Source organism: Hyperolius riggenbachi, chromosome 2, assembly GCF_040937935.1.
Source record: "Hyperolius riggenbachi isolate aHypRig1 chromosome 2, aHypRig1.pri, whole genome shotgun sequence".
Classification (NCBI taxonomy): Eukaryota; Metazoa; Chordata; class Amphibia; order Anura; family Hyperoliidae; genus Hyperolius; species Hyperolius riggenbachi.
The window spans coordinates 277,459,465-277,472,194 of record NC_090647.1 but is presented as its reverse complement, the minus strand read 5'-3'; the positions used below and the strand labels follow the sequence as shown (position 1 = coordinate 277,472,194).

Here is a 12,730-nt window from a genome sequence, read left to right as displayed (position 1 = left end):
CTCGCAGACCATAGCATGGTCCCTGCTCACCATGTTTGTGGCCTGCAGGAAGGGAGCCAGCACAAAGCACACCTGCTGCATGTGCCTCCAGTCATCATCGGGGACGATGGACGGGATGTTGCTGGTCTTGTCCCTTCTCCGAGCTGCGGAAACAGTGGCCAGGGCAAGGTACTGGTTGACAGCGTGCCTCTGTTCAACCATACGCTCCAACATCGCCAGGGTGGAGTTCCAGCGAGTCGGAACGTCAATGATCAGCCGATGGCGTGGCAGATCCAGCTCCTTTTGCACGTCTTCCAGGCTCGCACAGGCTGCAGCCGAGCGCCGGAAGTGACGCACAACATTCCTTGCCGTTTCCAGCAGTTCGCCCATCCCCTGGTAGGTGCGCAGGAACTTCTGCACCACCAGGTTCAGCACGTGGGCAAGACAGGGGATGTGGGTCAGGTTTCCCCTGTCTATGGCAGCAACCAGATTGGCCCCATTGTCGGACACCACCTCTCCGACTCTGAGGCCTCTGGGGGTCAGCCAAATCCTCTCCTGCTCCTGGAGTTTGGCCAACACGTGGGCTGCCGTCAGCTTGGTCTTGCCAAGGCTGACCAAGTGCAGCAGCGCTTGGCAGTGGCGGGCCTTCACGCTGCTGCTGAGGCGGGGGGTTTGGCCAGGTGTGGCGGAGGATGGCAGAGGATCGGAGGAACCCGCTGCAGTTCCCCTGACCCTGCGGGGTGGCACCACCCACTGTGTTGCTGCTGCTGCTGCTGCTGTGCCCGCTGCTGCTCTCCCATCCTCACCCCCTTCCACCAAGCTGACCCAGTGGACAGTGAAGGACAGGTAGCGGCCTGTCCCGAAGCGGCTGCTCCAGGAGTCCATGGTGACGTGGACCCTTTCACCAACCGCGTGCTCCAGCCCTCGCTCCACATTGGCCATCACAAAGCGGTGCAGTGCTGGAATGGCCTTGCGGGAGAAAAAGTGTCTGCTGGGGAGCTGCCAGTCTGGGGCTGCACAAGCAAGCAGCGCCCGCATGTCGCTCCCCTCCTGCACGAGCGTGTACGGCAGGAGTTGGGAGCACATGGCCCGTGCCAGCAAGCCGTTCAGCTGCCGCACGCGACGGCTGCTGGGAGGCAGAGCCCTAACCACCCCCTGGAAGGACTCGCTCAAAAGGCTCTGGCGTGGCCTTTTGCTGACACGGGAATCACCAGACACAGCGGAGGAGGCCACTGAGGACTGGCTGCCAGAACAGGCCTCAGTGTCGGCGGCAGGAGTTGCAGAGGGGGGAGGAGCAGTGCGTTTCCGCACTCCTGCTGGTGCTGCTGGAGGAGCAGGAGGGCGGGTGGCTGCTGTTGCTGCTGCTGAAGGCTGTGCAGTGATGGGTGTGGTGCCACTGCCAGCACCAGATGCCTTCAGCCTCTGGAACTCCTCATGCTGGTGGAAATGTTTAGCCGCAAGGTGGTTGATCAGCGAGCTGGTGCTGAACTTTAAGGGGTCTGCACCTCTGCTCAACTTCCGCTGACAGTGGTTGCAAGTGGCGTACTTGCTGTACACAGTGGGCATGGTGAAAAAGCGCCAGATTGGTGACAGAAACATCCCCCTACGGCATGGAAGCGCTGCTGCCTGTCTCCCTGTGGTGGTTGGGGGGGGGGCTTGGGTGCGGCTGGTGGTGGTACTGGCTGATGCTGCTGCTGCTGCTGCTGAGCCTGAGACACCAGCAGGCTGTGGGTCGCTGCCAATGCTTGCAATGATGCGCCTCCTTGCAAGGCCCACAAGCGCATCCTCCTCCTCCTCCGAGCTGCTGAGGACGACATCCCCTGGAGGTGGTGGCACCCAGTCTCTGTCTGTCACCGGGTCATCAACATCATCCTCCCCCTCCTCAAACATGTCCTGCTGGGATGATGACCCCCCAAACTCCTCTCCTGATGCATGGATGGGCTGCTTGACTGTCGCCACAGTCTTGCTGTCCAATCCCTCATCCCCCAAAGTGCCCATCAGCATCTCCTCCTCAAAATCGCCAACAACAGCAGACAATTGACTCATCATGCCTGGGGTCAAAAGAGTGCTGAATGAGAGGTCGGCGACTGACGGTGAACTGGCCTCCTCCCCAGACCCTGCTGGGCGGCTGCTGCGAACAGGGGTGGTGGTGGTGGTGGTGGTGAGGGTGGAGGCCTCGGATGCAGAGCTGATGGCGGGCTGCTCATCCTCCGTCATGAGTTGCACCACAGTGTCTGCATCCTTTTCCTCAATGGGACGTTTCCGACCCGGCTGGAGGAAAATCGGAGCAGGTGCTACACGCTGCTGCTGCTGTGTCTCTGCAGCGTGAGTTGCAGATGCTCCTGCTGGGCGGCGCCCAAGGCGTCCACGGCCAGTGGCTATGGGAGGAATGTTAGCCACTGACGCTGCTGCTGCTGCTGCGGAACTGTGCATGGTGGCGCGCCCGCGGCCGCGGCTTGCCACAATGCTGCTCCCTCTCCTCCTGATTCCCTTGCTGCCCTTCCCCTTGCCCAAACCGCGCTGGCTGCCACTTCCAGACATCTTAAATGTTTTGGGCGTATAGACAAAAGTTTTGTAAAAGGGCGGGTGAAAAGTGGGGTACTTTAATGGAGTGGGTTGGTTGGTGAGGTGACTGAGTGAGTGTCCCCTAGTACAGTAAGTAAGTAGTAACAGTCAGGAAGTACAACTAGCAGTTACAATAATCAGTAGTAATCACAAGTAAATTTAGTGTGTGTACACTCAGACAGTGAGTGCACGCACGCAGGAGCTAGTAGCCTATGAACACAGTGACTGAGTGTCCTAGACTCCTAGTACAGTAAGAGTAAGTAGTAACAGTAAGTAGAACTAACTAATTACAATAATCAATCAGCGATCAGAAGGAAATGGAGTGTGGGTGGTGTGTGTACACTCAGACAGTGAGTGACCGCACGCAGGAGCTAGTAGCCTATGAACACAGTGACTGAGTGTCCTAGACTCCTAGTACAGTAAGAGTAAGTAGTAACAGTAAGTAGAACTAACTAATTACAATAATCAATCAGCGATCAGAAGGAAATGGAGTGTGGGTGGTGTGTGTACACTCAGACAGTGAGTGACCGCACGCAGGAGCTAGTAGCCTATGAACACAGTGACTGAGTGTCCTAGACTCCTAGTACAGTAAGAGTAAGTAGTAACAGTAAGTAGAACTAACTAATTACAATAATCAATCAGCGATCAGAAGGAAATGGAGTGTGGGTGGTGTGTGTACACTCAGACAGTGAGTGACCGCACGCAGGAGCTAGTAGCCTATGAACACAGTGACTGAGTGTCCTAGACTCCTAGTACAGTAAGAGTAAGTAGTAACAGTAAGTAGAACTAACTAATTACAATAATCAATCAGCGATCAGAAGGAAATGGAGTGTGGGTGGTGTGTGTACACTCAGACAGTGAGTGACCGCACGCAGGAGCTAGTAGCCTATGAACACAGTGACTGAGTGTCCTAGACTCCTAGTACAGTAAGAGTAAGTAGTAACAGTAAGTAGAACTAACTAATTACAATAATCAATCAGCGATCAGAAGGAAATGGAGTGTGGGTGGTGTGTGTACACTCAGACAGTGAGTGACCGCACGCAGGAGCTAGTAGCCTATGAACACAGTGACTGTCTGACTGAGTGTCCTAGACTCCTAGTACAGTAAGAGTAAGTAGTAACAGTAAGTACAACTAACTAACAATAATCTATCAGTAATCAGAAGGAAATAGAGTGTGTGTACACACAGACAGTGAGTGAGTGCACACACGCAGGAGCTAGCTAGTAGCCTATAAACAGTGACAGTCAGTGAGTGTCCTACTCCTAGTACAGTATAACTACAATACTATTAGTAAAGGACAGCAGAAATACTGGTATAGATGAGAGAAATAAACAGAGGACAGCTGCCCACAGAGGCAAGGCCCCCCTGAGGCCTAAACCTGTAAGCTTGCAGCAGCTGCCTGTCTCTAATGTAACACACAAGCTACTAACTAAAATACAATGTCTATCTAACTAACAACAATATAGGTGTATATGGCAGGTGTAGGTGAGCAAAAACGCTAGGTAAATGATCACAATAGAGCACTTGCTAAGCCAAAGCACAAAGGAGCAACTCTCTCTCTGTACAAGTCTCAGGCAAGCATGGAGAAACGGAACATGGCGGCCGCTATTTATAGGGTAGGGGCTGGCCAGGGTCCCCCTCTGTGATTGGCTGCCGTCAGAGGGCCTGGGAGCCCTCTGATTGGCTCTAAGGACATCAATCTGGGCTATGACGCTATTCGAGCTCGGTACCGAGCTCGAATAGCGCCGAGTTGCTCGAATAGCTCGAATAGTGAATGGGCTATTCGAGTGTACTCGGATAGCCCATTCGAATAGCTCCAGCTATTCGGAGCTCGAATACCGAGCTCGAATAGCTGAAAAAGAGCTCGAATATTCGAGCTACTCGAATATTCGAGCTCTGCTGAGCACCACTGATCATACTACTGCATTAGTGCAGAGGTTGGAGTCTGATGTCAGGGCAATGATTGTCTTTACTGTCAGGACCCAGAGGTGTAGACATTGTGGGGAACCTATCTGAAACTCAAAGAAGTACTGTGACTTAACAAGTAAGGCTGCCTAGAAGGCACACTTTCATTACTATTATTTTAATAGGATCAATTCAGTTAATGGTCCATTCTAAATCATTCAATGTTTACATTATTTTCCACTATAACAAAGCAGTACAGTGCTACAGAACCATAAACCATTTCTATACAGTGCAAACCTTCTAAGATGTCTGCTAAATAACTCTAGTGTATCTGAAACAAAAATAATTCCAAATAAAGTCTACAAAACAACGCCTATCTAACAGAGCAGTACACATTTTAGCATTGGCATTGTAAAGGCATAGTGAAAACTGCCAATTCTTTTAATAGGATTGGATGAGCATAATAGTGGCTTAAATAATTCCAGTTTCTTGTAAAGTAATAAGTATATTGTGTAGCCACACATATTTACCTTGCCTTTCAGCCATGTGACAACATATTGGATTGTGACAGTCGCGCAATAATGTATCCTCCAAACCATGCATATCTTTCCATGCCCACCTGATGCATTTATTGTAAGCTGGTTAAATATGCTATGTCAGAGCTATTAAAAGAAAACTTATGTCAGTCGATACAATGGCCCCTATTCAGTTCACTCTTTCTCTTACGTTTTCTCCTAGGAGATACATTTTCATCTTCTGTTTCAAATAACTTTTAACACTTGAAAGCAATTGGAAAAGTAACAAAAAGTAGGAGAAAAAGTACTGTCAAATAGAATTTTCTTGTTTGTTTGTGGCTTAAAAAGTAGCTTAATGTATTGATATGGGGTGATAATATAACCTAGGAGAAAACTTAGGAGAAAAAATGAATTGAATAAGGGCCAATTTATTTTATTGAGAACTTCTGAATAGTACATGAATCTGGCAGACTACTTTTTTACTCAGGGCATTCACTTCTGGACAGATGTGCTACGTAGTTCAGTGAATCAGTGTTCCTCATTTTTCAGGTATATGCAAATGGATTCTGTACAAAATGTTCACTCTACTATCAATATTGTGAAACCAGGGGCGCCTTTACCGGCTGTCACTACAAGCGGGTGCCTGAGGCGGCATGAAGAGAGGGAGGCGCCGGGCACGCTGCTGCGGAGGGTGGTTTGACTGTGTGCGGCTGATCGCCGCTATTAAAATCAGCTGCTTGTCGGCGGCGATCGTGGTTTATTTACACCACGTGGTCGTGGTGCTCTGCCGCTTATATGCACGCCCCCCTCCCCACCCGCCCAGGCCCAGCCAATAGAGTAGCTGGAAAGTCTCGGTGGATAGTCCCGCCCACTCCACCTCCTCCAAATCGCCTTGCCCGCCCACCACCCCTCTCCCTAGCAGCAGCCGCAGTTTGTTTACTGTGTGTGTGCACTGTGTGCGATGCCACCTCTAACTCCGCCCCCTGCCTGAAGGCAGCGTGACTCTCCTGGCTGGCGCCGCATGGATGGGAGGACAGGAAGATTGCACGGCTACTGTGTCTGTGCCCCCTGCTGAGCCCCCCCTTGGCCGGCCCGGCCTTGCATGTGTACTGCTCTCTCTCTCCCCCTCCCGGACCCCCCAAACAAGTGGCTGCATTAGGAGTGCTGTGCTGAGGCAGCTTAAGGTAAGCCCATGCCCATAGTAGGCTAAAGTTGTGATCACTTCTTGCTGCTGCATTAATAAAAAAAAAAAAGTGGACCTGAACTCTTGCACAGGACAGAAGGAAAACTTGGAGAGATGCACCCTGTATGTATTTAGATTTAGCCTGTTTCATGCCCCCTCATTTATTACTAATCGCAAGTTGTAATTTGATCCTCCCTGTGTCACCTGACTGCCATGCCATGGCAGATAAGCTCATTAGAAAGCACAGGATGTTAACAATATGTATGCTTCCATGAAAGCAGGAAGTAGAAAAAGTGATGATTTATTTTAAGATTTGTATCAGCTGTAACAAAGAAATGTTTTTTTTAAAGTGTACCAGAGACGAGCAGCGTCTTTGGTACAATACTTACAGTAGGCTTCCTTAAACACGTTAGGGCTGCTCGTCCCTTGCCATTTCCCTGGGTGACTCCAGTCACCCATAATTGTCCCCGAAAGCCTGGCCGAGTTGCGCTCAGTCACACATGTGCGGCCCTTCCAGGTGCGCTCCTGTCCCTGGGCGGGATCGGTGCTTGCGCAGTACAAGTACAGGGACGGGAGCACGCCTGGCCGAGCCACACATGCACGATGGAGTGCAGCCAGGCTTTCGGGGACAACTGCAGGTGACAGGAGTCACCCAGTGAGATGGCGAGGGACGAGCAGCCCTAACGGAGCTTAAAGGAGTTATCCGGCCAAAAAAAAGAAAATAAACGCTACTTACCGGGGGCTTCCTCCAGCCCCAAGCTCCCAGCATTCCCTCGCCGCAGCTCTGTCCCGGTCCCCAGCGATGACGTCAGGCCGGCCTCCAGGTTGGCCTGTACTGCACCTGCGCGAGCGGCGCTGTCAATCACTGCCACGTGGAGCGGACTGCGCAGGCACAGAACTACTGCGCCGTCCGCTCCGGCCCACGTGGCGGTGATTGACAGCGACGTTTGCGCAGGCGAGCGGCTGCGGGCAGAGCTGCGGCGAGGGACATGCTGGGCGCTTGGGGCTGGAGGAAGCCCCCGGTAAGTAGCGTTTATTTTCTTATTTTTGCCCGGATAACTCCTTTAAGGAATCCCCAGGTAAGTATGGAACTTGGGACGCTTCTCATCTCAGGTTCAATGTAAAAATTATTATGCTGTTGCCTATCTTTAAGAGCAGAGAGGACATTCTGAGTTCAGGTCCACTTTAAAGTGTACCAGAGATCACGGTTTATAAAGTTTTTTTTTTTACTTACCCTGGGTTTCCTCCACCCCCATAAGAACGGTTCTTCCCTCGCCATCCTCCCGCAGTCCTCTGTTTTAGCGATAATCAGCTCCGGCATTTGGCTCAGTGATGTCTGCCGGGGTCTTCTGCGCATACACAGAAGGTCAGCACTGATTACCGCTGAACAGAGGGCAATGGGAGGATGGCGAGGGATTCATCCATGCTTATGGGGCTGGAGGAAGCCCCAGGTAAGTAAAAAATGTTGTAATTCGTGATCTCTGGGGTCACTTTAAAGGAGAACTGTAGTGAGAGGTATATAGAGGCTGCCATATTACGGTAATTTCCTTTTAAGCAATACCAGTTGCCTGGTTATCCTGCTGATCATCTACGTCTAATACTTTTTGCCCTAGACCCTGAACAAGCATGCAGCAAATCAGGTGTTTCTGACATTTTTGTCAGATCTGACACGATTAGCTGCATGCTTGTTTCTGGTGTGATTTTGCAGGCAGATAGCTTAGCAGGGCTGCCAGGTAACTGGTGTTGCTTAAACAGAAATCAATATGGCAGCCTCCATATACCTCTCACTACAGTTCTCCTTTAAATGCTATTGTAAACAAACAGTCCCAGGATGTGTGATGCTGGGAATACACAATAAGATTTTTCAGATTTACTGTCCGATCGATTTCCATTCACTTCTATGAGAAATCGATCAAAAAAACGATTGAAAATATAGTATAATATTGTGTGTGTGCGTGTGTGTGTGTGTGTGTGTGTGTGTGTGTGTGTGTGTGTGTGGGGGGGGGTGTTTCATGTGGCTGAAGACTGGGGGGGGGGGGGGCGCCACAGGTTTTCTCGCCTGGAGTGACAAAATGGCTAGAGGCGCCCCTGTGTGAAACAATGGACCATAATGGGTCATAATAAAGGAGGGGTTTGTTGAACTTTGTGAAAAACACCTGGATTCTGTTTTTTCCCTAATATTAAATCTAATACGGTTACATGCTCTGTATGTGTAAATTGTTTACTTTTGTTTTAGATACTGCAATGGCACACTGGTTGTAATTTAAGGTCACAGTCACTGTGTATTGGACTGTTTGAGCTTTGCTGGGTGGATTTTGGATATTCTAAATAGAGATGTGTTAAGTGGAGTACTGTGCAATTTAAATTGTATATTTATTATGGCAGAGTCAGCTAAAGACCAATTTAGACCCTAGGCAGAGCATCAAAGAAGGGAGAGGAAGAGAAAGAGCATTGACCAAGATTAACAAAAAAAGAGAAGAAGGAAGAGAGAGTTGGAGGAGAGGTGAAAAAAAATTGTGAGATGTGAAAAAGAGAGAGCAAAGAGGAGAAAAAAAGGTATAGAGAGAGTAGAGGAGTTGAGAAAAATATGAGAATGAATACAACACCTGCACTATATTTATTTTTATCTTTATTGTCCAAGTGGGAAGGGAGAGATGCCACTACCTCCTAACTGCTCGATATCTTAAATATACTTACTTTGTACAGCGCCACAGAATTTATGTTGGCGCTTTATGAATCAATAATAATAAAAATATGTCTAAGCGCTGCAACTGTATATTTATTTTGAGAAAAATATGAGACGGGCAAATGACATCGAAAGTGCAACAGAAGTGAGATCGGAGAGATGAGATGGAGTAGAGAGGACATGAGTAATAGAGCTGGCAGGAGGGAAAGAGTGTGAAAGAATAGAGAGAGCATAAATTGAGGAGAAAGAAAATGAGAGAGTAGGAGGAGTCTCTTTGTGGGAATAGGTAAGCGGTATGAATATACTACAAGTATAGAAAGGCACCGCTCAACCTTGCCCAACTCCATTTGAAGTGCTGGATACAAGATGCCAGAGAAGTGCAGTCAAACGAAATCCACACACTCCAGGTAGCAGAAAAGTCCAAAAACATTTTATTAGGCATTCAGATACAGCATAAAAGTGCTAAGGTGTTTTGGACTGTGCATCCTTAGTGCATCCTATGACTAAGGGCACACAGTCCGAAACATGTTATCCCTTTATGCTGTACCTGAACGCCTAATAAAATGTTTTGGTATTAATGTACCACTATGCTCAATCTGCTTCCACATGTATGGGGTAGTTCCTCCCATTTTCTTCTGGGCACTGGAGGTGAGAATGAGCCCCTTGTCCTAACATAGGACAGGGGTTTTCACCAGTAAGGGAAGGGGTTGCCTCCTCCTTTGAAAGGTACTACCAATGTTACGAACCCGGTATTGCCCAGGGTGCAGAAACCAGAATTTCCCAGGTAATGTAACTTGCAATGGGAACAAGTGCTGTTCTTTTTTTCACTATTGCTTTAAAATGTAGATTGAAGCATGCAGTACAAAGGAGTAAGTGTTCATTCCTCCAAATTCCACTCCACCAGTTTGTTTAAAAAATCAATTTTAACCAATACGTTACCTCTAAAGGACAGCTGTGAACTATACATGGGGCCATATGCAATTGACTTTTTCACCTCAGTTTTCTCCTAGGTGATATTTTTAAACCTGTCAATAAAATGCATTTTAAATCACCAGCAAGCAAGAAAATACTCAATAAAATGTTGACAGTACTTTTTCTCCTACTTTTTGGTACCTTTTCAATTGCAGAGTGCTGAAAGTTATATTAAATAAAAGATGAAAAATGATCCCTTAGGAGAAAACTCAGGAGAAAAAAGTGAAATGCATATGACCCATGGGGCCATATGCAATTAACTTTTTCTCCTGAGTTATCTCCAAGGTGAGATTTTCAAACTTGTCAATAAAATGCCTTCTAAACCACCAACAAGCAAAAAAATGCTTGAAATAATTTTAATGGTACTTTTTCACCAATATGTTGCTACTTTTTCCTTTGAAAAATGCTGAAAATCTATTCTGAATCAAAGATGAACAATTATCTCCTAGGAGAAAACTCAGGAGAAAAAAGTGAATTGCATATGGCCCAAGGTGCCATATGCAATTCACTTTTTCACCCGAGTTTTCTCCTATGTTAAATTTTCACAATTTGTAAATGAAATGCGTTTTAAACTGCCAGCCAGCAAACAAATACTCAAAATAATTTTTACAGTATTGTTTCACCTAATTTTTGGTACTTTTTCAATTGCAAAGTGCTAAAAAGTTATCCTAAATCGAAAATGAAAATTCATCTCCTAGGAGAAAACTCAGGAGAAAAAGGGAATTGCATATGGCCCAGGGTGTCTATGGTTAATACAGGTAATGAGTATGATGCAACTCTCCAGGGATATACTAGGGCCGCCAATATATAATAACACTATTCTAGGTTAAAAAAACAAAATGTAAAAAAATGGGCCAACAAGTTCTGTCTTGTTCATGCACTGTGAGGTGTTACAATGCTTCCAAAACACATAAAACAATATTGTCCCCGTTTGGAATTGAGCTGGTGCTGTTGAATGTGATTTTTCTGTCTCTGGTGTTTTCAGGACAGATTTAGCACACTTCTCAAAAAGCAATAATGAATGGCAAGGAGTTCTGAGGCATAATGATGACCCATCTTCTGCTCCATCATGTAGCATCTGTATAAAAAAAAAAAAAAAAATATGTGTACTTAGTATACACAGTGTTTACTTGGCAAAAGATGACTAAGGTGTCAGGAGACTCAGGAGACTCAGGATATCATAACTGGGGATGTCCTACCTTCCAACACTTGGCATTCAAAGGAAAAGGCACCTTTTTTGTTTTTTTACACCCATTCTATATGTGGGTCTGTAAGACTCCCTGTAGGTATAAATTACAGGCTAACAATTACTTTTTTAATGTGTCTCTGTGTTAAAAAACCAGTGTGCTTTTTAGACATTTGGACGAGGAGCTGGAAGGGAAAAGACAGTTTTTGCCAAGAAAGTGATGTCAAGCCAAACCTGGATACATCCTAAATGCTAAAAGTGAAATAATGATTTAGGAGGATGATCTTTGTATTTTCCAGCATTTCCATTTTACTGTTTCCGGCCTAAAGTCACAGTGTTGTAAATCAAGCAAAACGTATGTGGCAAGGAATAGAAATGAGAAAATCCTCCACAAGCACATAAGGTCTTTCATCACCACTGTGTACATAAAATCAATAGATGACACAAGTAAAAGTGCATTGAGAAATATTTACATGTGATGTTATAGATTTAACGTTACATTCAATTTATAGTACTAAATCTGAGAAAATAACTAAAATAAAACAATTAAAGCAGTCCGGCAAAACAGCAATGTTACAATAGCAATAATGTTTAACATCCTACTTTTTTAAATGACAATCCTTTTTAGGTATAGCTAATAAAACTAATGTTCAGCATAGCTATCACACTCACTACTTCCTGCTTTCATTACAATCACTGATCGTTGTTCCCTTTGAAATCATTGATCCCTGCTTCTACCTTATATACTCTCATGCCTAATTTTTCAGCACAAAAAATCTGGCTACGGTGGAGGGGGCTATACTGGGGAGGGGGCTTATACGTGAGTCAATCACTTTTTCCTGATTTCTGAGGGAAAAGTGGGTATCTCAGCTTATATGCGTGTCGGCTTATATGCGAGTATTTACAGTACTTTACCCTTCTCCCACTGCAATCACTACTCCCTACTCCCACTATTTAATACGCCCATTGCAATCACTACTTCCTGCTCCCATTGCAATCGTTGCTCCCTGCTCCATTGTAATCACACCTCCCACTACTACCTACTCCCATTACAATCACTACTTCCTGCTCCCATTGCAATCACTGCTTCCTGCTCCATTGCAATCACTGCTCTCTGCTCATTGCAATCACTGCTCCCTTCTCCCACTGCAATCCCTACTCACATTATACTCACTGCTTTTCACTCCAATTGCAATAACTGCTCGCCACTACAATCGCAGTGCCCTGCACCCACTTCAGTCAATGCTCTCTTCTCCCACTGCAATCGCCTCTACTCACTCCCATTGCAGTCACTGCTTCCCACTCCCATTACAATCACTACTCCCTGCTCCTACTTCAGTCACTGCTAGCTTCTTCCACTGCAATCACTGCTCCTTACTCCCATTGCAATCACTGCTCCATGCTCCTACTTCAATCACTGCCCCTTGTTCCCATTGCAATCACTGCTCCCTGTTCCCATTGCACCTACTGTTTCCTGATCCCATTGCAATCATTGTTCCCTGCTGCATGTTCCAACTGCAATCACTGTTCCCTGTTTCTGGCTCACATTGCAAACATACTCCCTGCGCCTTTTGCAATTGCTGCTACCTACTCCCAGAACCACTTCTAGACTTATTACCACTTGAAGCAATAGATTGTGAGTACGCCACCCTTCCCCTATGTGTGTGTGCAAAGCTGGACTGGAGAGGAGAGACACATTGGGCTGTGCATTGCCGCCACTGCCACTATGCTTACCTCCC

The 12,730-nt window shown here is 46.9% G+C and overlaps 1 long non-coding RNA gene across 1 annotated transcript in view; it reads left to right on the top strand.

Annotated features, from left to right (window-relative positions):
* The first annotated feature begins 4,475 nt into the window (after positions 1-4,475).
* The window catches only part of LOC137544317 (uncharacterized), a 39,106-nt gene continuing 30,851 nt past the window's right edge, over positions 4,476-12,730 (top strand). The window contains exon 1 of the long non-coding RNA XR_011025816.1: positions 4,476-4,588. This is a non-coding gene — a long non-coding RNA (uncharacterized lncRNA). The remainder of the gene's footprint in view (positions 4,589-12,730) is intronic.